This window comes from Triturus cristatus, chromosome 10 (genome assembly GCF_964204655.1).
Source record: "Triturus cristatus chromosome 10, aTriCri1.1, whole genome shotgun sequence".
Lineage (NCBI taxonomy): Eukaryota > Metazoa > Chordata > Amphibia > Caudata > Salamandridae > Triturus > Triturus cristatus.
Genome location: NC_140593.1, coordinates 375,280,897 through 375,306,308, shown reverse-complemented (window position 1 = coordinate 375,306,308; position 25,412 = coordinate 375,280,897). Strand labels below are relative to the sequence as shown.

Below are 25,412 nucleotides of genomic sequence, written 5' to 3'. Positions count from 1 at the left end.
CAGCATAGGGTGGGGAGGCCAGATGTTTGCCATATTTTCAGGATAGGCACATAAGGCAAATTTACTTACGATGAACACAAAATTAATTAATTAATTTAAATAGTTGCTGATTATACCAAAATAATGTCAAAGATCCAGCCTCCTGAACCCACTATTGCCACTCCTGATCTAGTTTCAAGTCTACTGCCATTAAAGTGCACCTTTTCCTAGGCAAAGGTTAGCCTAATGTGCTCCAGGTTGACAACCAAGCTCTACCACTGATTTACTTCTTCACGTTTCCAAATTCCAAAAGGCTTGCACAGATGGACGGGTCTTTGGAGGTCAAATTGACATCCTCCTGAGGATTACTTACAAATAACAAGATCATCTTCCATTCCAGAAAGCATTAAAAACCAGCTTAACCCAGTTTTAATTGCCCCAACTACACAAGTACAATAGAAATAAACAGCAACAAACCACCTTCACGGTGAATATGTACTTTATTAAATGAATGTATGTGTTAGTATACTATTATTATTTCCACACCTTATTGAGAACACATATCAAGTTACATTAAAAGAAAACGAAAAAAGAACAAGAGGAAGGCCTCAGAAATGGGTGTGAATTAAGAAGCATGTTTTCACAAGAGGTCTACGCAACAAGATTTCTAAACATGTATATAGCACTTTTAGCTTAATCCATAAGCCAAAAAAACCCAAAAAACTCCTATGTAAATTTAAAAGTAAGTGGAGATAACTTGGTTATTCAATGGGAATGAAATAGTATTTTTATATTTCAGATCTTTACTCGATTTAAAAAAATCATGAAAGAGACAATTTCCAACATCTCATACATATCAGTCGCATACCAGGTTAAATACGAAATATAATATGATGATCCAGACCTGCAAATAAAGGTTACAAGATATTTCCCCAGCAACTATTTTTAAATTATTAAGATCATCTTTTGAATGACAATGTATGGCATTATAAAACACAATTAGTTTGTAAAAACCCAGGGACTTGAGCAGGGGAATAACCACACAATTTGTAAAGTGCAAATGCGTTGGTCACTTTTTCTATTTCCTGGATAGCATTATTTGTAGGCGCTATAAGTTGTGTGCCTATTTTAGTTGAGAACACTTAAGTGCAAAATCAATCGTGTAGATAATAAAGTGCTGATGCATCAATTACAGTATCGGGTTCAAACACATCATATACACTAACAATAGATTATATACTTAATGTATTACGCTAAAAGTGATAGTTAAAATATTCCTGTAGATAATAAAGTGCAAGTGTATCGATCATAGGATCGATTTCGAACACATGCTATACATAAAAAAAGGTTTATATGCATAGTGTACAATACTAAAATCAATAGATGGAATCAGTAGATAAGATAGTCATTAATAAGTTTAAATTTCGGTCCATTTCTCTTTCGTATTAAATTGATAGCAAATAAATATCTACTAAGGCTAAAAACTATTTGCTGCAATGTGTCTGTTTTTAAAATGCGTAATGCTCCTAAATGTAATCTAAGTCCCAGGTTAATACAAATATGTTTAATCCACTTTTTCCTGAGGGATTGAGTATGTTGGGCAGAAAAAAAGTATGTGCGGATAACTTTCTACAGCATTTTGTGTGCATAAAGTGCAGATGGTCTCCTTATCGTTAGAATGTTTACATGACCACTTGGATGTATTAAATTTGGTCTGTAACACATCGAAGCGAAACTTCATATATAAGGACTTCGCTAGTTCGGGTTGTATTTTGTCCATGTAATCCTCAAACAGGGGAACCGGTTTTATGGCTAAGAACTGTGAGGTCAGCCTTCCCACTTCCGAGCTGAGATGTACGCTATCCTGGTCATACATCCAATAAGAATTTTTCAAAGACCCCTGAGTCAGATGTCAGAGATTGTGGGTCGTCCCAATAGCTGTTTAAACTTAACTTATAAAACTAGCAACGCACATGTCTAAGCCATGGAAGGGTTACATTGTGGTTGAGTCCCAATACCTCGATTAGCCCTTCTTTATAATGCTTGAGCTCTTGTATAATCCACAAACGTACCCAGAGTAATACAGGTCTTAATACGGCTTGGGACTCAATTCACCTGAGTTTTAGATCTTGAATTATGGGAATAATAGGTGTATGTATGGGAAGCTGCAATAACATCCTTATAAATGTGTTTTCTTCCAGTGAGGTTATTTTGGTTGGTGATGCCCCAGAGTTCTGCACCATAAAGGGTTGCTGTTTGTGCCCTACACTTATAAACTTCTAGGGCCGGCGACACTGCCTTGTATGTACTTTTTTGATGCTTTTTCACAATTGCCATGGAATTTTGGACCAATGTTGACTTGCATTGGAGGCGTCCATGACAGTTTGGTGTCAAGCATGATACCCAAATAATGAAAGCTCGACACATATTCCAATTCTTGATTTCCGACTATAATGTTTTTCTTGAATGATTTGTGCGGATTTAGAGCCATATATTTGGTTTTATTTGTATTAATTTGTAAGTCTTTTTCCATGCAGAAAGCACCAAAGCGGTCTAAAAGACTTTGCAGGTCCTTCGGCGTTTGAGATAGTAATCTCGTGTCATCTGCGAAGAGTAAGGCAGGTACTGACACCCCACCTAACTTTGGCAAGTTGTGCTTACATCCCTGTAGATGTTGCACACCATCGTTGACATATAGTGAGAAAAGGGTGGATGCCAGTACACATCCCTGTCTCACTCCTCTTTTTATTGGAATTGCTTCAGTGAGTTCACCATTAGGTCCCCATCTAACTTTTGCATAATTGTCTGTATGAAGATGTATTATTTGTGAAAGAAGGTCATCAGGGATTCTCTGGGATTTTAGGGAATTCCACAGGGAGCCCCTAGGGATGAGGTCGAATGTGGCCTTCAAATATATGAAGGCTATATACATGTGGCCTCCCTTTAGTTTGGTGTACTTCCATATTATGCATAATAGTCTGAAAACCTGGTCTATTGTGCTTGTTCTCGCTCTAAACCCAGCTTGATATTGGGACATATCATTTTCTTCTAACCAGGTGTTGAACTTGAGTAATAACTGTGTGGCATATATCTATGCAGTATATCTATGAAACTAATTGGCCTATAATTGGCAGGATCTTGACGGTTTCCTTTCTTAAAGATGAGAATAATTGTGGCCCCCTTCCATGTTTTAGGTGTTGGTGCACCTGTGGCTACCGCATTGCAGAGTAAATTTACATAGGGTGCCCAAACCTTAATGTCATGCTTCAACAGGTCACCGGGAATCTTGTCCGGGCCTGGGGCTTCCCTGGCTTTGCCGCTTGTATTGCTATTGTCTCATCTATGGTAAAGTAGGGAGTGCTATAAGGGTCCGGGCCAATCGGCTACCTCAGTGCTTGTTCCCTTGGCAAGTTTGACAGTTGTTGCCGAATTGCCAGGATCGGAGTATAAAGCTGAAAAATTATTATACCATGTGCCTGGATCTAAATAAAGGTCCAAACTGGTATTTCCCGCCTTGCTACCCTGGGCTAGAAGTTTCCAAAAACCCATGTGGTCCTTCTTTTTTGCTGCCACAAGTAATTTATTCCAGTTACTTTCCTCCCAATCTTTTTTTGCCTGAGCTAGTAATTTCCTATACTGGGTCCTACTTTGCTGTGTTGTTAGACCGAGCGGCCAGAATCAATTGTTTCTTTGCCACGTAGCATTCCTTGGTAAAGCAGGGATTAAGAGAGGAATGCTTAATGGTAATCGATGATTCTTTCAAATTTTACTCAGGAGGATTACTAGCTTTTCAGCCAGGATAAGATGTATTTGCAAAATTGGGATGTCACATAGGAGAGTATCTATGAGGAGTTAAAATATATGCAACGGTATTATAAATCTTTAACAGGGTTTGGGGATTTCCAGTGAGGGAAGGCCACTTTAATGCCCTATGATTATTTCTGATCAGTGGATTTAAGGAAGGGTTTTACTTTGGACAGATTTCCGTTAATGCCCATGTTTCGAAAAATATTCCCTCCACTTTCACAAAAGTGGGAAATGATCACTATCGTCTCTTTGAGCCACTTGAAGATTATGTAAGTTACCCCATAAAGTGGCACTTATTATTATATAGTCGATTTTGCTCCTGGAGGTACCTCTTTTAAATGTATTTGCAGTTGGGCTGTCTGATGGCAGCCTACCTTTGCATGCCCTTAGTCCTTGCCCTGCAACCAATCGAGCCAGTTGCATTACCACCATTGTGCAAGGAACAGAATTTCCGGCCTCCAATGGAGGGATGCCCCTTGCCATATCCTCCTCTTCTAGAACATTTTCTAGGCCCACCACAGGCTCAAACTTACAATTAAAATCCCTGCCTATAATTACCGATATCCTGGGGTCAATAATACTTAGGAAATTGTCCAGTATCTCCAGTACTTGGGATTCTGTACTAGCTGCTCTTGGTCTACTATAGACATTTAGCAGGAGGATTTCTCATTTGTTATGTATTTTTATTTTTTACCGCTAGGATGTCTGGAGATGAAAATTAAAATTGGCTTATATCTATCTTTAAGGTGATTTTAACCCATATGGCTAGACCTTCCGATGGTTTGCCTCTCGAGGAAGGGACAGCATAGTACTGAAGGTCCTATAGCCCAATTTATATGGCGGTTCCAGAGCCCATGTTTTTTGCAATAGACAAAAATCGAATCGATTTATATAATCTTGCCATTGTGGGTCTAATTATTAAGTCTTCACCCGCTATATTCCAGGAGACCAAATGCTTCAGTCTTTGTATATATTCCTCACTACCGTTCTGGGTATAAGAGTTAGTTACTGCTATTTCCGGGATCCCGTCCTTTTTTCTGACGGTTCCCTGGTATGTTTTGTAGGAGTGGTCACGTGGTAATTGTCCCTTTAAGTAGGTTGGGGGCACATGAGGGCATGATACAGTGCATGTCCCCAAATCCCTGTGTTCCTAGTCAGTCCACTGCCTCTAGATCATTTTGAGTGCAGTTAGTTTGTAATAATTGACCAGTGTTTGCGAGCATTTTCTGTTGTACAATCTCAGACCTGGGTCGGTTTAAATTAAACCTCACCATAGAGTTGGAATGTGAGGGTGCCCTTAGGCCCATTGCTAACAGCCTGTCCACTATACTTGTAGAACTAAAGACAAGGAAAATGGTGTCATAAGGTTCGTGCCTATTCACTAGACGCTCCGCTTTTATAATGTCAGAGCGCATTACTGATAAGCACTTGCGCTTGGATCTAATCCAATGGATTACCTTGTTTTTTAGTGACTCTTCGTCTTCCCTATAGGACGAAAGGGCCAGTTTAGAAATATTAGTCATGTAAAGTGTCCGGTCTGCCTGACTGTTTTTGTCATTAAATGCATTAGTATTGTGGTTCTGCCTAAGATCTAGATTTCTATTGTTTAGACAATGTTTTGACTGCTTGCTCTGAGGATCTCGCTCCCTTATGGTTATTATAGGCCCTTTTAGGTAATTGAGTTGCCCCCCACCTTATAATTGCGTTTTAGTGCATTTTTGTACGACTAATTTTGACCAATGTCACCCTTGACATTCCGTGCGTCCCCTCTCTCCACCCTTGTCATGATGCCAGGGGGCCTGCCCTCGTAACATTTCCCCCCTATATGGGTAAGTTCTTGTGTTCCAGTGTGCATATCACTTGTTGATTTTGGTGCATGGGTGTTTGGTCGCTTCAATGTTTTGGGGGTGTTTGCAGTTTTGGGCTCATAATGTTGGTTCCTATTGAGGCCCTGTGCTCCCTCTGAGGTTACCTGGCTCACCGGTATGCCTTGTGAAGTAAGGTTCTTATTTTGTGTTTTTAACAGAGCAACTTCCTCTATCAGGGCTTCTACACCTTCTGCATTAGTTCAGTTACCAACCGGGCAGAAACTTTAATTTGAGCCCTTTGAGCCAGTGTTTTGTGTCATTAGTAAGGCGAGGGGGATGGAGAGTTTGGACCCGCCGGTTATTATGTTTTTAATGGGTTGGGGGTGTTAATAGAACCGGGTTGTGGGTTGGAGAGTCTGTACTTCCATTGACTGATGCGGATTCTTGGGCTAATGGTGAATATCTATTGGTACACACAATTGTTGGGATAGCCTCCATACACCTGTCTGGACAGAGTGAAACTTCTGAATTTCTTGGTTCTATAGGGTTAGCTGGCTGCGATCTTTCTATGTGGCTTTCTATTTCAGACTGAGCTAATGATACTGGTACAGGGGTTACAACTTCGAGGGGTGGAATCTTGATGGTTACGGGTGTTTCACGTGGTTTTGGACTAGTTTTTTTTTTCTGGGAATTTTTCTCACGTTTCCCATAGAATGCGGTGATCTTGGAATTGTGTGTGCTGTCTGGCTTATGTTTATTACTTAGTAATGAGACTACTTCTTCCAGCAGTTCGTAAATCTCCTCCTGAGTACCGTTCTCTGCTGCTCTTTTTAGGTCTCGCCTGGCGTAGGCTGCGCGCATGCGCAGTCTCGCTGGCGAGATTTAACGAGATGTGGTATTTTCTGTAAGGGGCATTAAGCCCCGCCCCTCTTTTCCATTGGCTGGCGTCACCGTTTATGCTAAACGGTGGCCAGCCATTGGAAAAGAGGTGTCGGTGACGTATTTGCTTGGCTTTCTGAGCCATCCCATTTGGACGGACTCGCCTGCTTTGCGTTCGTCGCAAAAGGTTTCTTATCTTTATGGGGCCAAATACATGGCCCCATAAAGACAAGAAACCTTTTAACAGGCGAGGCCGTCCAAGTGGCTCTGCAGAAAAAGCCGAGCAAATACGTCATGGCGTGCGCTTGTTTAACAAATTGAGCCCTTGGCCGTGTACGTGTGTGCCGAGAGATCTGGCTTTGTGTCGTGTAATATCTCACCAGCCTGCAGGTGGCGTCTAAACTCCGCGAACCTGGTCTGGGACAGCCAAGCGCCCGGGCCCGGTAGTTACCTCGAGTTATTAATATATAACAGTGTTGGTGATGTGCTGGACTGACTATGGTGCCCCTGCACCACATCTAGGCACCAAGGCTGAGTGAAGGTTTGCCACCTTCAGAGCTCGCTGCACTCTGACAGGCACACTGGCATCGCAGCCACCCTGGACTGTGTGGGGAGCCATGCTTCCAAGTAAAGCTGCTTGAATGAAGTCTGCCACCCTGTGAAACGCGCGGGCTGTCCCTGCAGAGAGGCGGCTCTCTTCCTCCTACTACCAAGTGAACACCGTCCGCCCCGCGAATGCCCATGGCATGCCATGCACATCTTACCTTGGGGTGCTCCGGGAGCCGGAGGGCGCGTCCTTTTCAGCCACATGCACCTCACAGACAGCGAGAGCTCAGTCTCTGCTGCGAGGCCTTCCTTCTTCCCTTATACTGGCTCCGGGGATCCCCGGCGGCTCCTGCCTTGAGCCCGAGCCAAGCTCTGGGGAGTAGAGGCGGCGGCGGGCCCACGCTGCACGTGGCACTGCCTGCTCCCTACAGTGTAGCGCCTGTGTGTAGAGGGCGCAGTGTCACTGCGGCTGGGGGCAGGCTGGACCCAACGCCACCCTTACTGCCACACCGGGCTTATCTATGGTCTGAAAACTAGTGACCTGTCCACCTCACTGAACAGAACCTCTGACTGCATCTGCCTGTATTTCTGTCCGTCCACCTGCCTTTCTAGCTGTCCATCTGACTGTCTTACTGTCGACCTACCTGTGTGGTTTTCTTCTTTCCTTCCTGAATGTCTCTTTTCTGTCTGCCTCTCTGTGTGTCTTTTTGACTACGTGTACGTTAGCTATGGGTACTTATTTGTACGCCTGTCTGTCTGCATAACAGCCTGTCGGAATGTCTTTCTGCTTTGGCTCTCCGCTCTCCTTCCCTCCGCCTCTCTCCTCCGCTCTCCTTCCCTCCGCCTCTCTCCTCCTCTCACCTTCCTTTTGAAACGATGTGGCTACATCTCCCTCTCTCTCCCCGTCTTTCTCTCCTCGTCCTTCCACTTTACTCCCTCCACCTTTCTGCCTCTTCTTAATTTCGAGGTGCTGTCTGTGCCAGCAACTCTCTTCCTCTCTCCTGCCTTCCACCCCTCTCTCTTTCCTGCTCTCACCTTCCTTCTGAGGCGCTATATGTGTCAGCAGGTCCTTTTCTTGCACCCCCCGCGCCTTGCACGTTTTCCCTTTGCACAAATCGTGTTAAACAGTGTAACTGTTGACACTGTGTGCACGTTTGCCGTACAGCCCTTTTACGACCTCCTGATGGACGATAATCAAATCCCACTCCCGACCGCCATCAATAAGATCCTTTTCCAAGTAACTAATGAGTTTATCACACGGCAAACAGTGCGCTACATGAGGCCTAATGCTGTCAGCTGCTTTATTGTGTGTGAGCTGAGAGCTCTGTGGGCTGTTAGAGCTGTGAGAGCTGCGTGAGCTGTAAAAGCTGCGTGAGCTATGTAAACGGTGTATGCTGTGAGAGTTGTGTGAGCTGTGTAAGAAATTTGAGCTGCAAGAGCTGTGTAAGCTGTTTGGGCTGTGAGAGCTGAGTGGGCTGTGAGAGCTGAGTGGGCTGTGAGAGCTGAGTGGGCTGTGAGAGCTGAGTGGGCTGTGAGAGCTGAGTGGGCTGTGAGAGCTGAGTGGGCTGTGAGAGCTGAGTGGGCTGTGAGAGCTGAGTGGGCTGTGAGAGCTGAGTGGGCTGTGAGAGCTGTGTGGACTGTGAGAGCTGTGTGGACTGTGAGAGCTGTGTGGACTGTGAGAGCTGTGTGGACTGTGAGAGCTGTGTGGACTGTGAGAGCTGTGTGGACTGTGAGAGCTGTGTGGAATGTGAGCTGTGTGGGCTGTGAGAGCTATGTGGGCTGTGAGAGCTATGTGGGCTGTGAGAGCTATGTGGGCTGTGAGAGCTATGTGGGCTGTGAGAGCTATGTGGGCTGTGAGAGCTATGTGGGCTGTGAGAACTGTGTGGGCTGTGAGAACTGTGTGGGCTGTGAGCTGTGTGAGCTATGCGAGCTGTGAGGGCTGAGTGAGCTGTGTATGCTGTGAGTTGTGTGAGCTGTGTAAGAAATGTGAGCTGCGAGAGCTCAGCTGTGTAAGCTGTGAGAGCCGTGCGAGGAATGAGAACTGTGAGAGCTGTTTGAGCTATGTGAGCTGTGATCCGGGAAGTCTAATGGAAGTGCACTTCAGTTTTCAAACGGATTAATTTTGGGTATTTGGATTTAGTCACCCGCTCCTGTTCTATGCAAAGATTGGAATTAGTTCAAATCAAGCGAACTGCTCGTGGTATGTCGATGATAAAATCAAAGGGGCGCACTGTACAAACTGGGTATTTCCCCTGGGGAGACAGCACCCGCCTTTTAAGCACTCAAAAAAACGCGTAAAAAACCCACATTTCCCCACCACTGACCCTTACCCAGGACCGACCCACAGCACACTTTGTTTTCATCCATGTTTATGATTTAATCCCATGTTCATGGAAGACGGTTGATAGTTAATCACCGCTGGACGTCACTACCCCTGATTTAATGAAACACCATAAGACGCTGTCTAGATGGCAAGACGGCTCAGCTAGTTGAACGCTGGCTGGCAACAAATGCAGCGATAAGGTGCCACTAGTTTGATTCCTAGCAAGCCAGACTCAGCCTTTCATCATTCTGGTATATAAAACATTATAATTGATACATAGTCTAAAATGTTGTCTTTGATATTGCATTACATTCACGACGGAGCTGTGAGAGTTGTGTGAGGAATGAGAGCTGTGTGGGCTGTTAGAGCTGTGTGGGCCGTTAGAGCTGTCTCAACTGTAAGAGCTGTGTGGACTGTAAGAGCTGTGTGGCCTGTGAGAGCTGTGTGGCCTGTGAGAGCTGTGTGGCCTGTGAGAGCTGTGTGGCCTGTGAGAGCTGTGTGGCCTGTGAGAGCTGTGTGGCCTGTGAGAGCTGTGTGGCCTGTGAGAGCTGTGTGGCCTGTGAGAGCTGTGTGGCCTGTGAGAGCTGTGTGGCCTGTGAGAGCTGTGTGGCCTGTGAGAGCTGTTTGAGCTGTGTGAGCAGAGCGAGCTGTGAGAGCTGTGTATGCTGTGAGAGTTGTGTGAGCTGTGTAAGAAATTTGAACTGCGAGAGCTGTGTAATCTGTGAGAGCCGTGTGAGGAATAAGAGCTGTCAGAGCTGTGAGAGCTGTTTGAGCTGCGAGAGCTGTTTGAGCTGTGTAATCTGTGCCGTGTGAGGAATGAGAGCTGTCAGAGCTGTGTGAGCTGTGAGAGCTGTGAGAGCTGTGAGCTCTGAGAGCCGTGTGAAGAATGAGAGCTGTGAGAGCAATGTGAGCTGTGGGAGCCATGACAGTCTTCAGAGCTGTGCGAGCTCTGTGAGCTGTGGGAGCTTTGTGAGCTGAGAACTGTGAGAGCTATATGAGCTGTGAGAGTTGTGTGAGCTGTGTGAGCTTCGTGAGCTGTGTGACTTCTGAGAGCTGTATGAGCTGTGTCAGCTCTGGTCACACTCCAAGGTGTATCATCCCTTTGTGCCCGGGCTCAGAAATAGGTTGCCCAGCATTAAGGATTGTGTAAAAAAATACAGTGATATTGTCTATAACTTTTTTACAAAAGAAAAAAAAAATGACATTTACAATGACAATAGCTCAAAATAATGTCCGTGTGAGACCTATTGCATTGTAAATGCTTTTTTTTCCCCCCCTGGTCCGTACCCTTCATAGCTTTTCGTTTGCCCATACTAACGGTATGTATCAGAGGGGAATCCTTGTCTGCAAGTCTTACCCTTGTTAGCTAGTTGGAATTACTGCTTCCTAATCGGGGGGATAGGATACGGGTTCGGGACAGAATCACCCTCCAAAGGAGAACGAGCAGTAGGAAGTAATGCTTTTTGCAACCGCTTAAAAGACCTTTGGAAACTGCCTCTCTACCACCCCTCTCATTACAATTAAACAATAAAAAAAAGTTTACAAGATTGCCACGCACACACAATAAAGTCCAAACGTTTTCAAAGCTTTTTCTCGCTACTGTAATGATTTTAGTCCACAATAGGAGGTCCACAAGTAATTAAGTAATTGATGTAAAACCCTTTCTCAAATGCGGAAGTGTTTTAACAAACATCCAATTCCGGCCTAAACAACAGGGGGCAAAACATAAAAAGAAATAGTCAAACAAGCTTATCAAAAAAACAGATCTGCGAAGTTTGAAAAGTTAGAGCCAAGGGGCGTGGCCCTGCCCTGCCTCTTCATATCACGGGACGGGTCCGCCCTTGGCCCGGTCGTGACCTGCGCACTTCCCGCGCTGTGGGGGAGAAGGCAGCGCTAAGAGCGCGAGATGGCCATGCCTCTCCCCTGACAGCTGCAGCAGATTGCGGGCTCCGGTGCACCCTGGGACCTGGTGTCCCACCATGGTGTTGCTATCGGCGGGTTCAGGTGTCAATTGCGGTCCCCAGTAAAGAACGGCGCTCCGCGCTACGGGGGAGAAGGCAGTGCTAAGAGCGCAAGATGGCTGTAATGGTGCTGGGACGGGGTACGCGGCCTAAGCACTAGCAACCAGAAATAAGGGCACAACCACTCTTCGTTACGGTCCGGCCGTAAGGGCACGTGCGACCTCGGCCCATTTATTATATATCCTCGGACCGAGCCCGGTCACGAGGGGTGCCGTGCGTACGCACACATTAGTAGAGGCCTTTAGCTGAAAGGAGTGCAGCAGGGAAAGGAAAGAGGGATATGTGGATCCTCAAGAGAGCAGGAAAGAGCTAGAGAGAAAGAGAGACAGAGAAATGCTGTAATGTTCAACGTGCTCATTGAGCCTCTGGCCCGCACCCAGATGATGTCGCCATCGCTTCGGCCACTTGTCAGGCATAGTCCTTCAGCTTTTGACTGGGTGCAGGGTTTGGCCTCAGCCGGTAGTGTTGGCTTCGGGACAACGGTCCCCTTTGTGTTGGGGTGGCACAGCGCTGAGGCCGCTCCGGGTTGGAGTCCTCCGGTACCCTCTCTTGGCTGGGGCCCATGTGACCCTCGGCGTCTTGGCTAGGTTGCGGCACTGTACTCGCCCCTGGACTCGGGGCATTCTTGTCTGGGAAGCTATACATGTCGTCTTCTTCTTCCTCTGGGGCTCCGGACATTACTGACCACCGTGTGCCGCCCTCTCTGGGCGGTGACCATTGTTCCATTTACTTGGGTAACCGTCCACTCTTCTGGCTCATACGGCGTGCGGAACTTCCAGCCAGGATGCCGATCCTTCAGAATCACCCGAGACCCCACCTGGATGGCCGGGACTTTGGCCCCGCGGCTGAGGGTAGCCTTGTTGCTGGTCTGCTGGAGCCTCTGCTGGGCTCTTAGGCCAGGTGGTGCCCAGTTGGAACCTTCGGGGATGAGATCCCGAGGGGATTGCTTTAGAAGGAGTGAGGCCGGAGCGCATACTGTCGTCGAGTGTGGCGTCTGCCGGTATGCAAACAGGAACTGATGGAGGCAGGTCTCTGGGTCTTGATGGCGATCCATTCCTATGCGCATTGCCCTGTTGAGGGTTCTCATAAATCGCTCAACCTCCCCGTTGGCTTGGGGCCATTGAGGTGTGATTCTTCTGTGCTTAATCGCCCACCTCTGCAGGAAGTCCTGAAATTCCTGACCTTGGAATGGCGGGCCGTTGTCCGATTTCACTTCTTCCGGTAGCCCAAAGGTTGCGAAGATCTCCGAGGGCAGGCTGTACATGCGTGAACGCTGTGGATGGCACTAGCTCGACCACCGGGAACTTTGTGCATGAGTCCATTACGACCATGGTGTGCCGCCCGTTGGGGAAACTGCCGAAGTCGACGCTCACTTTGGTCCAGGGCGTGTTGCATGGCTCCTCTGTGATTACAGGTGCGAGGACAGGATCGGCTCCGGTTATGGCACACGAGTGGCAGATCCGCACCTCTTTATCAACCATCTGGTCCATGCCCGAAACCATACCTCAGACCTGAGCCTCGCCTTCATCTTCACGACTCCCTGGTGACCTTGGTGAGCTAGGGACACGAGGCGGCTATGAAGAGTTTGCGGGACCACGATGTTCTGGCCGCGGAGCACCAGGCCCGACTCTCCGATGCAGAGCTCATGGCGCACCTTCCATAGCTGTCTTCGAGCATTCTGCTCCTCCTCGATGAGGCCAGCCACTCCATCCAGAAACCTGTGCCAACGTCAGGTGGTGAGGGCCTCCTTGACCCGCTGCAGTGTGAGGTACAACTCCGTGGCGTTGCACAGATCATCCTTGATGACCGCCAACGGGCAGGCATCATTCTCAATCATTTGTACAAACGCTTCTGTCGTCAGGCTGTCCTCCGATGGCGGTCCCTCCTCTGCTTGCGACAGATGCCTCGACAGGAAGTCCGCGCGGTTGTTGGCACCCGGATGGAACACCAGTTGGAACGAGTAGGCTTGTAGCCGGACAGCCCACCGCTCAATCCGGGGTGGTGCTAGTCTGTTCAACCCGCTGAACAGCGGCAGTAGAGGCTTGTGGTCTGTCATGACTCGAAAAGGGTGCCCAAACAGATACAGGTAAAAGTGCTGACAGGCCCAACGAATACCCAGGGCCTCGCACTCAATCTGCGCGTACCGTGTCTCCGTCGGCGACAGCGCCCAACTGGCGTACGCAACTGGCACATATATTCCTTGCCGCGCCTCTTGCAGAAGAACCGCACCGAGCCCCACCAGGCTGGCATCGACCACTAGCTCCGTGCTTAGTCGTGGATGAAAGTATGCCATTGTCGTCTGGTCCAGCAGTGCCTTCTTGACTCCTTGAAATCCGGCTTCTTCCTTCGGCGTCCAGGCCCATGGCGCTCCGGTCTTTGTCAGCTGCCCGAGTGGTTCTGAGATCGTGGCGAGATTTGGGAGGAACGACCCACAGTACGTCGCCATGCCAAGGAAACTTCTGATCGCTGTTGGATTTTGCGGCACTGGAGCATTCCTGATCGCCGCCGCCTTCCGGGGGTCCACTCGGAGCCCCTCCCTGGAAAACACATACCCAAAGAAATCGATGGAGCTTTGGTAGAACGCGCACTTCTTCCGGTGCAGGGTGAGACCGCAGTCAGTTAGTCGCTGTAGCATGGCTCTCAGCCTGGCATGGTGGTCCTCGAGGCTTTGTGAGTATATTAAAATGTCGTCACTGAGATTGATCACCCCACCTAGGCCGGAGAGAGTTTCTTGGATCACGTTCTGGAAAACCTCTGCCACGGACGACACTCCAAAGCTGAGCCTGGTGTACCTCCTCAAGCCCACGTGCGTTGAGAAGGTGGTGATATACCTGCTCTCTGGAGCCAACTCTAGCTGGTGGTATCCAGAGTTGAGGTAGAGTTTGGAAAACCACTGGGCTCCGTTTAAGTCTGCTACGATGGCATCCATCGTCGGGGTCACGTGCCGCTCCCTTCGAATGGCCTGGTTGGGGAGCCGCATGTCCACACACAAGCGGATGGCGCCAGGTTGTTTGGGCTTAGGTGTCACCACCAGGGGAGACACCCACGGTGTGGGCCCCGATACTTTCTCTAGGACTCCCATGTCTTCCAGGGTCTGCAGCTCGTGCTCCACCAACGAGCGGAGGTGCAGTGGTATCCGTCGGTGTCGGAGCGCTCTCGGTTGGACGCTGCTGTCAATATGCAGCTTCACCTGGTAGTTCTTGAGCTTGCCTAGCCCCGTGAAGAGGTGAGGAAATTCTTTCATGTCGTCTTCAGCATGGTTTTCATGTACCTGCCTCGCAAAGAATAACAGCTCTAGATCCTCCGCCGTGTGGCATCCTATTAGCGTGCCTGTTCCTCCTTCTGTTACGTGGAACGTTGCTGTCAGCTTGCGAGCATCGCTCGAGACCTTGACCTCAATCATGACCCTCAATGGGAGAGGCTCGGGGCCCCCATACGTGAAGATCCTGGTTCTGTTTGGGATGAGCGCTGACCTGGGCTGTAGTATATCAAATTGGTTGGAGTCCATTTCGTTCACCGATGCTCCGGTGTCGATCAGAGCCTGTATGGGAAATCCATTGACGCTGACTTGGCACATGGGAGGTGGTCGTCTTTTCTTGCCCGTGCGTCCCGTGAACGAAATGACAAACGTGTTGTCGTCGTCTTAGTAGTAGGCCGTGTCTGCGGCTCTGTCTGGGGCATCTACGGGCTCCTGGTCTTCCAGTGTGAGGTGCTTCAGACTCCCCGGGCGTCCTCTGGGAGCACTGCCACATGTTCTTCCCCCCTCGCCCGCGGCACACACTGGCATAATGGTTGGCTTTCCTGCACTTAGCACATGCCTGCCCCCTCGCGGGGCACCTTTCCTGGTCACCGTGGTCGAACCCACAGTATCCACATCTTCCACTGGGCCTGCTTCCTGTGCCCCGTCGTCTTTGGATGGCCTCTACCATCTCCTCCTTTATCCTGACCGGCTTGGGCGCCTCTGCCACCAACGTGTTCCGTAGCCTCACAGCCTCCATTTCCTCCGCGCGTTTGTCGGAGAGTTCGTGCGAACGGGCTAGTGAAATGCCTGGCTGTCGCAGGATGAGGCGTCTCAGGGCCACCGCCTTGCATCCAGAAATCAACTGTGCTCTAATTTCGTCGTTGTGGTCTATGCTCATGCATGTTACCGCTAATTTTCTGAGCCTGGCATAAAACATATCCATTGTTTCTGTTTCCGCCTGATGAGCCTGTCATAATTTGAACCGCTCATAGTCCGGGTTCATCTGGGGATCAAAGTATTTGTTCAACGCGGCAATGGCGGCATCATAGTCGTCGTCTGCTCCGGTATTGGGTAGCGAGTCGAACAACTCGTACAGTTCATCACCTCCGAAGTGCATGAGGAGTGACCGCTTCACTTTGCCGTCATGCTCTTGAGTCCCCGTGAAATAGTGGTTGAGGCGTCCTACCCACCGCTTCCATCTTGGCGCTGCGATGGCGGGGTCGGCAAGCTGACTGAAAGGCAGTAGTGACGTCACTGAGGCATGCAAGTGAGGGGTTGTCGGGCCGGAGCCTGGGCCGCCGGGTCATCGCCCATGTTGCTGCACTCTGCGCCACTGACCACCGGAGCCGGGTGCTGTGGACCACTTCTTCCTCTCAGGCTTCTTTGCTCAAGGAATCTTCCAACTGCTCCCCCGCAGGCTCTGTCTTCCCCTTAGCCAGGCTGCCCCTCCTTGCACCAGGTGTGGGGTGGGGGCTCCCTCCTCTGCTCTGCTGGCCCTGATCTACAAGCACCCCAAGAAGGGGGGGGGGGGGCTCCCTTCCTTAGGGACAGAACAGTGGCTCTGAGTTGGGGTTGCAGGCTAATAGCGCCCCCTGCTGACTAGGCACCGTCCTCCCCTTGCTGCCATGTGAAGCGGGGTCACGTGCATCCAACCTCCCCCACGCTGGTACTGATAAAGGGCCACGTGTAGCCGACGCGCCGGTCGGAGCAGCACACAGGTGCGCGTGCGCGCAGCCTCACCGGTTACTTTTCAGGTCTTCAGGGTGATCGCGCAGCTTTAAGCCGGCACGCACTCCAGCACGAATCGCGGGATGCTGCAGGGGCCATCGGCACTCACCGCGACCAGTCCCCACGACTGGAACCAAGAGGGCCTCGATCTCCGACGCGCACCGTCAGGGAAGGGTGCGCGCGCCCACCAGTGTACACCGCCTCCGGCGATACAGCGAGGCACGGGCAGCAGGACACAGCAACACAGCAGCGGGGGTCCGCAAACACACCCTCGTCGCCAGTGTAATGGTGCTGGGACGGGGTACGCAGCCTAAGCATTAGCAGCCAGAAATAAGGGCACAACCACTCTGTTACGGTCTGGCCGTAAGGTCACGTGCGACCTCTGCCCATTTATTATATACCCTCGGACCGACCCCGGTCACGAGGGGTGCCGTGCGTACGCACACATTAGTAGAGGCCAGGTGGCCCTCTACAATGGCCACGCCTCTCCCCTGACAGCTGCAGCAGATTTTGGGCTTCGGTGCACCCTGAGACCTGATGTCCCACCGGAGACCCCTTTGGTGAATAAGAATCCACTGTGCTGTTTTGTTCCCGTGCAACAAAGAGGCTTTCAGTGATGATGCACTACAGCTTTGGCATTTATCAGGTAGGCTGATACTGTATGTTTTAGGTCTTGCCTACTAGACAACATGTGCTGGCGCCCGCCCATTTTAGATCAATAGCTGGTTTTCCTGTCACTCTCATTTGCATGCCCCAGCTTGTCAATCTCGTGTTTGTCCCTCCAAGGGAGCATTGCCTCTTTATCACCAGTTTGAATGGCTGCCTTTTGTGCTTCTCCTTCTTGCTTTTCAGCACACCTCTCTTTTTGGTTGAACACTCCATGAGAGTGCATGTTTTTTTACAGCTGTCTCCGTAGTGTACTTTTTTCCCCCTGCACTCAGTGTTTCAGTATTTCAGCACTAACACTCATTAATTACGAGGTGCAGATTTCGAAACTAGGAGGTAACGCCACACTGTAGATAATGCATCCAGAGGTATCAATCTATAACAGACAAGAAATTACCTCTCTAAATTGTAGTGCCGGTTTAATTGGGCTATGAGAGAACAAACTAAGACTAAGACACTAAGATTCTATTCACACCTTGTTGGTATATCAGAATGGACTGAATACAATGTAAACAAGTATTTCCAGAAGCAGTGGGTTGCAGATCGTGTACTGAAAGAACCTAAAGTTGGAATGAATCAAATCTTTCTGGTTACTGAAGATTTTGTCATAGAAAGATCAGGAAGCATGACATGAGAAAACCTCAGAGAATACTGAACTACTTTATAAAGGCATCAGGTAACAATCAATGGCCCTTGAAATGAACAACAAATATAGGCACACTGGAGCTATAAACGGTTACTGGAGTACGAATACCTTAAAAATACACAAGAGGCGTTTGGCAAAACAGGGACAGTTATTTTAATTAAATGTAGCAGCCGGGAGAACTTTTACAGTCACAGGGAGGACTGTCTCAATTTACATTCAGTTGACATCCTTCTTAAATACAATTTTGATCAGGTTGTTAAGTTCTCCGGCGAAGCATAAATATAGCGAGGAATGTTGGTTGCTGCATTAAAGTCATAAATTAATGGTCAAATGGTTACTGCAGGTGGTCCTGGACCTTGCATGGACAAAATGCGGCCAGTGGGTAACGTGTCCAGATGTCCAGCATCGGAAAGCGCGTGATCACAGCGTGTGCTGTGTTCTCATTGACTACATGTTCCTAACTCGTGTGGCATCTGACTTTATGGTGTTTTAGGAGCGCGCGTACCCTCTCCGGCCATGTGTATTTTCTTAGGGTCATTCTCCCTTGACCATTGTAATGTCGCTGTGCCTATCTGTGGGATTGATCTAGGGTTTCTTGTTTGTGCAGTTATCTGCTAACTACGTGCCATCCCACCTGTGACCTATACATCAGTAACCCCAAGGCCTGACTATGTATTTGCAAGTCGGGGTTGATGTGGAGTTCATGACGGGCGATTGAGGTAAAAGGGACGTGATTTCATTTTCATAAATGAATGTATAATTTTCTGTAATAACTATTGGTTTCCATCTTAACAGAACCAAAACAAATGAATGAGAAGGAATGTTGGTTCCGTCGGGTATACAATTTCTTTGTCCTTGTTTAATAAAAAACAATGGTGAAAAAAGCAGTTATTCAAATATTTGTGTGCAAGCAATTAATGCACAAAATTGGAGAAAAAACACAAAGACACACCAATCATGAATCAATCCAAAAAGATTTTTGTATTGAAGAAAAATAATCACTTTTTCTACTTTTTTAACATTGTGTACATGACACTAAGGGGCTGTCACAAGTAATAAACAAAACAGGGCAAGTGCTGAAGTGACAAAGTGCAACAAAATGCTGGTTGTGAACAAGCTATATACAGTGCAGTATTGCTGGGTAAAATGGTCATTCAAATGTAGGAGGTGGGAGAATCCTGCTTCATTTTAGGTTTTAAATTCTACTTGGACTTACCTGAGGACTTGGGAGTGCGAAGTAGATCTTCCGTTAAAATGGCCACAAAAATGAGTGTGTCCTCAACATCTGACAATCCCTACAAAGTTAAAAACAGTCCTTTTTGGAGGGAACATTTCCCTTGCACACTGTGAAGAAAATGCTGTAGACAAATGTGTCAAAGGACGAGAAACTTTTTCAGAGTAAGCTCAGGATCTGCATCCGAAGGGAAGGAAAGGAAAGAACTGGCATCATCGTGCAGAGGTGGTGCTTATACCCGGCTCTAATGTCACTTATCGGTGGGATGAAGCAGGCGTGGAATTGCACAGTCCCACCTACTGGCATGCGGGAGCAATGCTATGAAAAATATTCATATCCAGGCTGGCCCCTCTGGGTAATCACAAGGTGAGGAATTTTCCATTACAAGTGCCAACTGGGAACTTCCGTTTCCGTACGTATGGCTTGACAAAGTCATAAGTGATGCCTCCTAGAAGGAATGGGCATAGTGCATCTGAGATGGTGACTACACATATGGAGGGTCAAGTCGAAGAGTGTCTTTCATTCTGGGAATCCGAATAGCCAGTGTGGCCAGTCATTTGACCTGCACTATGCATTGTGGCAAAAACTTAAGCGGTCTGCTGCTTGTGTCCTGTAACAGTAGGATGTCTTTGTGCCAGATACCATACTAGAAGTCTGCTTTGCACATGAGCTGTGTTCACATTGACTTTTATTCGAAAACTCAGGATCTACAACTGCATAGATCTGTTACCATTGTGGTTGACAGCCAATGCCACAGATTACAGAAATGGGAGAAAGTGGAGAATTTTAAGCACACCCTGATGTTGAATGTGTCAGCGCAAAAGGGGACATCAATGGAAGAGAAATTGGAAGCAAATTTCAAAGTTATTATCAGTTGTAGGAAAGTAGGGTCTGCTTTTATAGTTACACCCACTTTTTGCCTGGTGTTAAGCTGTTTCTGACTAGTCTGACTGGGATCCTGCTAATCAGGAACCATGTCTCTGCTTTCTCCCCTCAATTGGCTATGGCGAGTACTAAGATGCATCCCAAATTGGCTACTGGTGTATCCTTATAAGCCCCTAGTATTTGGTACTGATGTAGCCAGGGCACAGGTACACCATGGATCCCCCCCATGGGCTGAAGCATGTATTATGCCACCCATGGGAGAACACTGTCACTACAGACCTGCCATTGCAGTCTGTGTAAGCTGGTGGTAGAACCACTTACGAAAGATATAGGTTTCCCTATATCTGAGGTCACTGCACTTAAATCCTTTAAATCACCCATAAAGCAGGCTTTTCAATCCTGAAGGCAGGGTGCTCGATTCCAAGTGTGACGGTGCCCCTGCATGAGCAGGGCACCCCTACAACCTTTGGAGTCCATTCTCCCGGGTTATAAGTGCATTGCGATGGCTAACTCTAAACTGGCTGTAAAGAACCCTTTCATGTTTGGTATCAAACATATTAGAATCATACCTCTACACTGGTATGGGAGGTATGATTCCATGCACTGTTAAGCTCCTCTGGGAGGCCCTCAGTGCTCCCGGTACCAGTGTTCCAGAACCGGACAGCAAGCTAGGGCTGCTGCAGACCAGAGACATGTTTCTGCCCTACTGCTGCTGAGCCAAGCTCGAGCAGGGGAAGGCAGAACAATAGATATCCTGTCACAGGGAGGTGTGACCACCCCAGACAGGTTTAGTGTATTGGGGCAGGGTGGGGGCGCTTGCCAGTGCCACGGAGTCTGCTTAAGGGGCACATTTGGTGCCCTCCTTGCATAGTCCAGTTCAAACCAGCTCATGGAGCTGTTGGCTCCCGCTCTGGCCCAAAACTGAACAAAGGACTTGGGAGTATCCTCCCCACTGTCCGACCCCTCCCCTGGGAGGGAACCTTGAATCGTCCCAACCCTTTCCTTAGGGTACTTAAGGGCTTATCTAAGGGTGGGCCCCTAGATTCGTCGTGGGACAAGATTCGTATCAAGACACCACTTCATCTTCAACCATCTGGGCACTCTGGACTTCACTGGACCTTGCTCTGTGCTCCAAGACTGCAACTGGGAAGACTCCTGCTGCTCCTGGTCTCGTCGTCCTGCAAGTCTGCTGCAACGTCTGTGCCTGTGCTCCATACAGGAACCTTCCAAGGCCTGTAGACATCCAAGACACCTGAAGGAATCTCCCTTGAAGTAAAGGAGTCACTTCCCTGCATCTGCAGGCACCACAATGAAGCTGACCAGTCTGCTGATACTGGGCTACCAGGGACTCAGAAAGGCTCAGCAACACAGATGGTGGTTCTGCACATTTCTTGAAGCCTGTCCTGTCCTCTCACCAAGTTTGAGGCTGGTATCCCTCATCGGAGCTGCAGGGACCGAACCCCTCTGCACAGCATCGACTTGCCGTTGCAAAGGCTTGTTGGCTTCCTTCCTCTAAGATAATCGGGCTAAAAGTAGCCCCAACCTCAGGCATCTCTTATGACTAAGATCTTCATCCTCACCGCATCGCTTGCCGTGGGCCTACATCTTTGGTGAGCGGCTCGAGGTTCTCTTGCGACTCCAGTACCTCCGGCCTGTGGGTCCTCTGGAGGATCTTCTTTGATTCCAGCAGGATCCCCTGATTGCTCGGGGCCTGCTCTGACTCCCCTGCTTGTGCTGAGTCACCTGGACCTTGCTAGTCCCGACACTGCACCTTTTTCGCTTTCCACGCTGGTTGCATTTGCCAAGGCTTGTTGGTGAGCCCGGACATCAACCCCTCAGCTCTCAACATCTGACGTGGGACAGCTTGTGAATGGCTCCTAGTCTTCCACAGCGTGGCCTGGTCCGCACAGCTGCAGCTCCAAGGTCACCGTAAGCTCTCCTGCAACACCTGACATCGGGGAGCATTCGACTTCCGGGCCTCCTGCTCACTACTGAGTGGACTCTGTCCCCTCTGCTTGCAGGTACTTGTCATCCTGAATCCACCTTTGGGTTCCACCGGACACTTTCACCTTCTCCAGCAGCGGCATCTTCCTAAAGTCCTCCACTGAGTTAGACACTGGTTTCCGACACCACTTCACACCTATGCACCCGGTTTTCCTTGGGTAGGTATTCTGGTTCCTAGGGTATCCACGGGTGGGTGGCTCTCCAAACTGCTGTCCTCCATGGGGTTTCTTCAGGGTCCACTGGGAAGGGTCCTTCTTTAAAATTGCAACAGCGACTTACCCATTGACTTGAGCACGCGGTCGTGTTCCCCACTCTGCATACGGCCTACGTGGGGTTCCTGGGTACTTCCCTCGGGTGGTTCTTTGGGTCCCCAGCACTTCTGCGTGTTCTGGGTATAATCTTGACTTGGGGTCGTGGTTCACATACCACTATTTTAGTGTATATGGTTTCGTCTCCCCCTGGCGACCAGTGTGTATCCGTGCTACTTACCTGTTTTATTTGCAAAGTATTGTGAGCATTGTGTATATCTCTGGACAGGAGATATCTGTAATGTGTTAGTGAGAGTCTTATAATAAATACATACTTTTATAAATACACTGTGTGGTTATTTTTCACTTAAGCTATACCTATAAAATTCTGTTCTGGTAAAACAAGCTGCTTTACACTCTTTTTGGACTAAGCCTGAAGGCTGCTCTCCACAGCTACCACTTGGAGAGCTTTTTTAGGTTCTAAGGTTGTCCAAGACCACTCTTTGCTAAACCCAATCTCGGGTTTATTTTTTGCAACATAATTAAGTTTCGTCCATTCTTCTACCCTCCTCAGCGAGTAGTCTGTATATTAGCAGTTATAATTTGTATATTAGCGGTTCATACATTTTACTCTTTTAAACCTTTGTGTCAGCACATTACAAAATAATTATGTTACCAAATGCTAATGGTCGAGAGGGTGAGTGCACCCATTTCATTGGCTGGGCTCCCTGGATATTTTAATTGAAAGGTTAGCTCATCCTACCTGTAGGCCGACTAGGTTATCAAAATTCTGTGATGCCCTTCAACACCCCATCAGCACCATGAGTAGTACATCTATGATTTTTATGCAGCTCAGGGATGAGGATGAACAAGTGAAGAATCAACTAGATGAGGCAGCTACCCACATTGCCTTTATACCAAAAGTGGTCTAATGTTTGAAAAAAGTGAATAAAAAGAAATGTGTCACGGTTCATGCAGGTCATTTCCAGTGTTGGGTTTCACAACTACAGATAGATAAAATACAAAACTAGCATCGTGATTAACAGTTAGAATGTCCACCTTTATGATGCATTATTAAAAAATGCACTCCTAAGAGCAACCTAGGGATAAACGGATGTCCGATTCATCGAAACGGATCAGAGAATTTCTCAGTTGCAAATAATATTTCACCAAATAATTTTCTGGCTTTCAGAAGCGCAAACAATGATTATGCGTGGTCCAAGTGTAATCAGGAAGTTTTTTCAGGAAGAATAATTGGATGAAATGTGCAGGATTCCTTTAAGAAAGGGATTTCCTAGCACCGAGGTGTGACAAGAAAATGAGCCAGACTCCATCTGAGAACAAAGAATTTTCAGAGCCTCAAAGTCTGGTAAAAACCTTAATGAACAGAGATAAACTGGTAACATAAACAGGTTAAAAAGAAAATTACTAACAATGAAGTGTACAAATTAAGCATAAAGTAAGCAATGCATTTCGAGTAATCAAGTAACGTTTTGCCAGAGACGTGGAATCCCATAAACGTCCAAGAAAAATCTACACTTTGTTTACAAACATCTACTTGTATATCTCGAGGTACTTGTATTTCAGGTGGTACTTAATGGCAGCCAGTCTTTTCACCTTTAAAAAATGTGTGCATATGGACCCTGCACTGCTTAGAATGCAGTAAGTGGTACAAACTTTGAAATCCTAGACACTGGAGTCAGAGTGTAGATGATTTTAGAGCTCTTGCTAATGTAGCACTGGAACTAGTGAACGGGGAACAGCTAGAGATCTGTGTGACACAAATTGGCGAACCGAGAGACCCCAAAGATATCGCATACTTTTCTGTGTACTTGGTGACCCTGAGCAAGCCTTCTTTCAGCCTACTCATGTATGTGCCACAGGCACCAGAAGTGGTGCAGGCCAGTAATAGCTAGTCAAAGCAAACAGAAGGAGATGATGGATGAAGCGCTGAAACTTTTCAGACACTCACTCACAGATCTGGGTTGAATCCATCATCGTTCTTTAGCTCACTTCGCCATCCCAGTTCAGACACAGCTATATGCAAATCAGTCTTGACCCTGTGCCTCATTGGAACAGTCCAGCCCGAACTGCCAAGCCATGTCTTCCCTGGACCGGAAACAAGACTCCTGGGACCGGTTTCAGGCTAACAGCACTCATCAGCCAGGCTAGCTGAAATCCAGTGGTGACGTGAGAAATGGACCCACGTCTGGGCATAACCTGCCAACTTAAGGTGAACAAAGCAAACACAAGGAGATGATGGACGGAGCGCTGACACTTTACAGACACTCACCCCCAGTCACAGATCTGGGTTCTGTAATAGCTGGTATCAGGTCAAAGTGGTGGGGCAGTGTGGGGGGACAGCAACAAAACAAAAACACACTTGCTTGCCACTCACCACTCTTCTCCTCTGCTAGTGCACAGGCTGAAGCTTCCGGACTCTCCCTCCCCCCCGCCCCCTCATGACCAGTCCAGACGCTACTCTCATGCTGGTAATACTATTACCCAGCATTAGAGAAGCGCCGGGATTGGTCTGAGCAGGATGGTTTTGCACTCCGATGGGGGCTGGGAGACAGTGCCTGCTGTTCTCCACCTGGCAACGCAGCTTGGGTTGAAGAGATTTCAGTGAGAATGTCGGTTTGGCAGTCCTAAGACAGCCAGCCAAACAGACAAGCACACTGACAGCAGTGCTCACCACTCCTCCATTCTTCCTGCCGTGCTCTAGGCAGTATAACCCCGCCCCCAAGACTCGGCTCCGTGACAAAAAATAAAGCCTTCGCCATAACTGAGGAGTCGCCGCTGGTGCAGTATGCTAAGTTTCTTGCAATCACCTCCTAGTGTGCAACATTTTTTTTTTTACTTTTGCTCCTTTTGCAAGAGCTGGACATGATAAAAAAATGAACAAAGTAGATTTTGCCAACAATTTTGCTATGCTATTTACTCATTGTTAATCTAAACAGTTAACAAATGTGAACCAATGGGAGACAGAGCTATAAAATTCATCGGTTTGGTATAAAGTAAAATTAAAAGATAACATGCCTGGAAGGACAACACGTTACTACTTCACTTTATTGTATTTTCTTTTACTATACACTCACCTAACAATGCTGGTTACAAAGTGAGGCTTGGCTACACTGGATAGAAAATGTTGGTTTTGATGTAGCTATGGTAAAAAGCTTTCAGAAAATGGAAATGTGAAAATATCGATAGTATAAAATAAACTGAGAAAAATGTGTGCGAGATGGATTTGATTGGCTGAAAAATAGGGCATCGACTTTTAAAATCCACATCTGCTTTGATCTATATTTTGTGGAATTTCCACAAGAACATAGAACTCCTCTGCGGGTTGTAATTGAGCAAGATAGTGTCTAGTTACACACAGATTTATTGAATTACC

The 25,412-nt window shown here is 47.9% G+C and overlaps 1 protein-coding gene across 2 annotated transcripts in view; it reads right to left on the bottom strand.

Annotated features, from left to right (window-relative positions):
* Positions 1-25,412, bottom strand: part of CPVL (carboxypeptidase vitellogenic like) — a 628,799-nt gene that overhangs the window by 309,006 nt on the left and 294,381 nt on the right. The gene's annotated exons all lie outside the window — the stretch shown is intronic.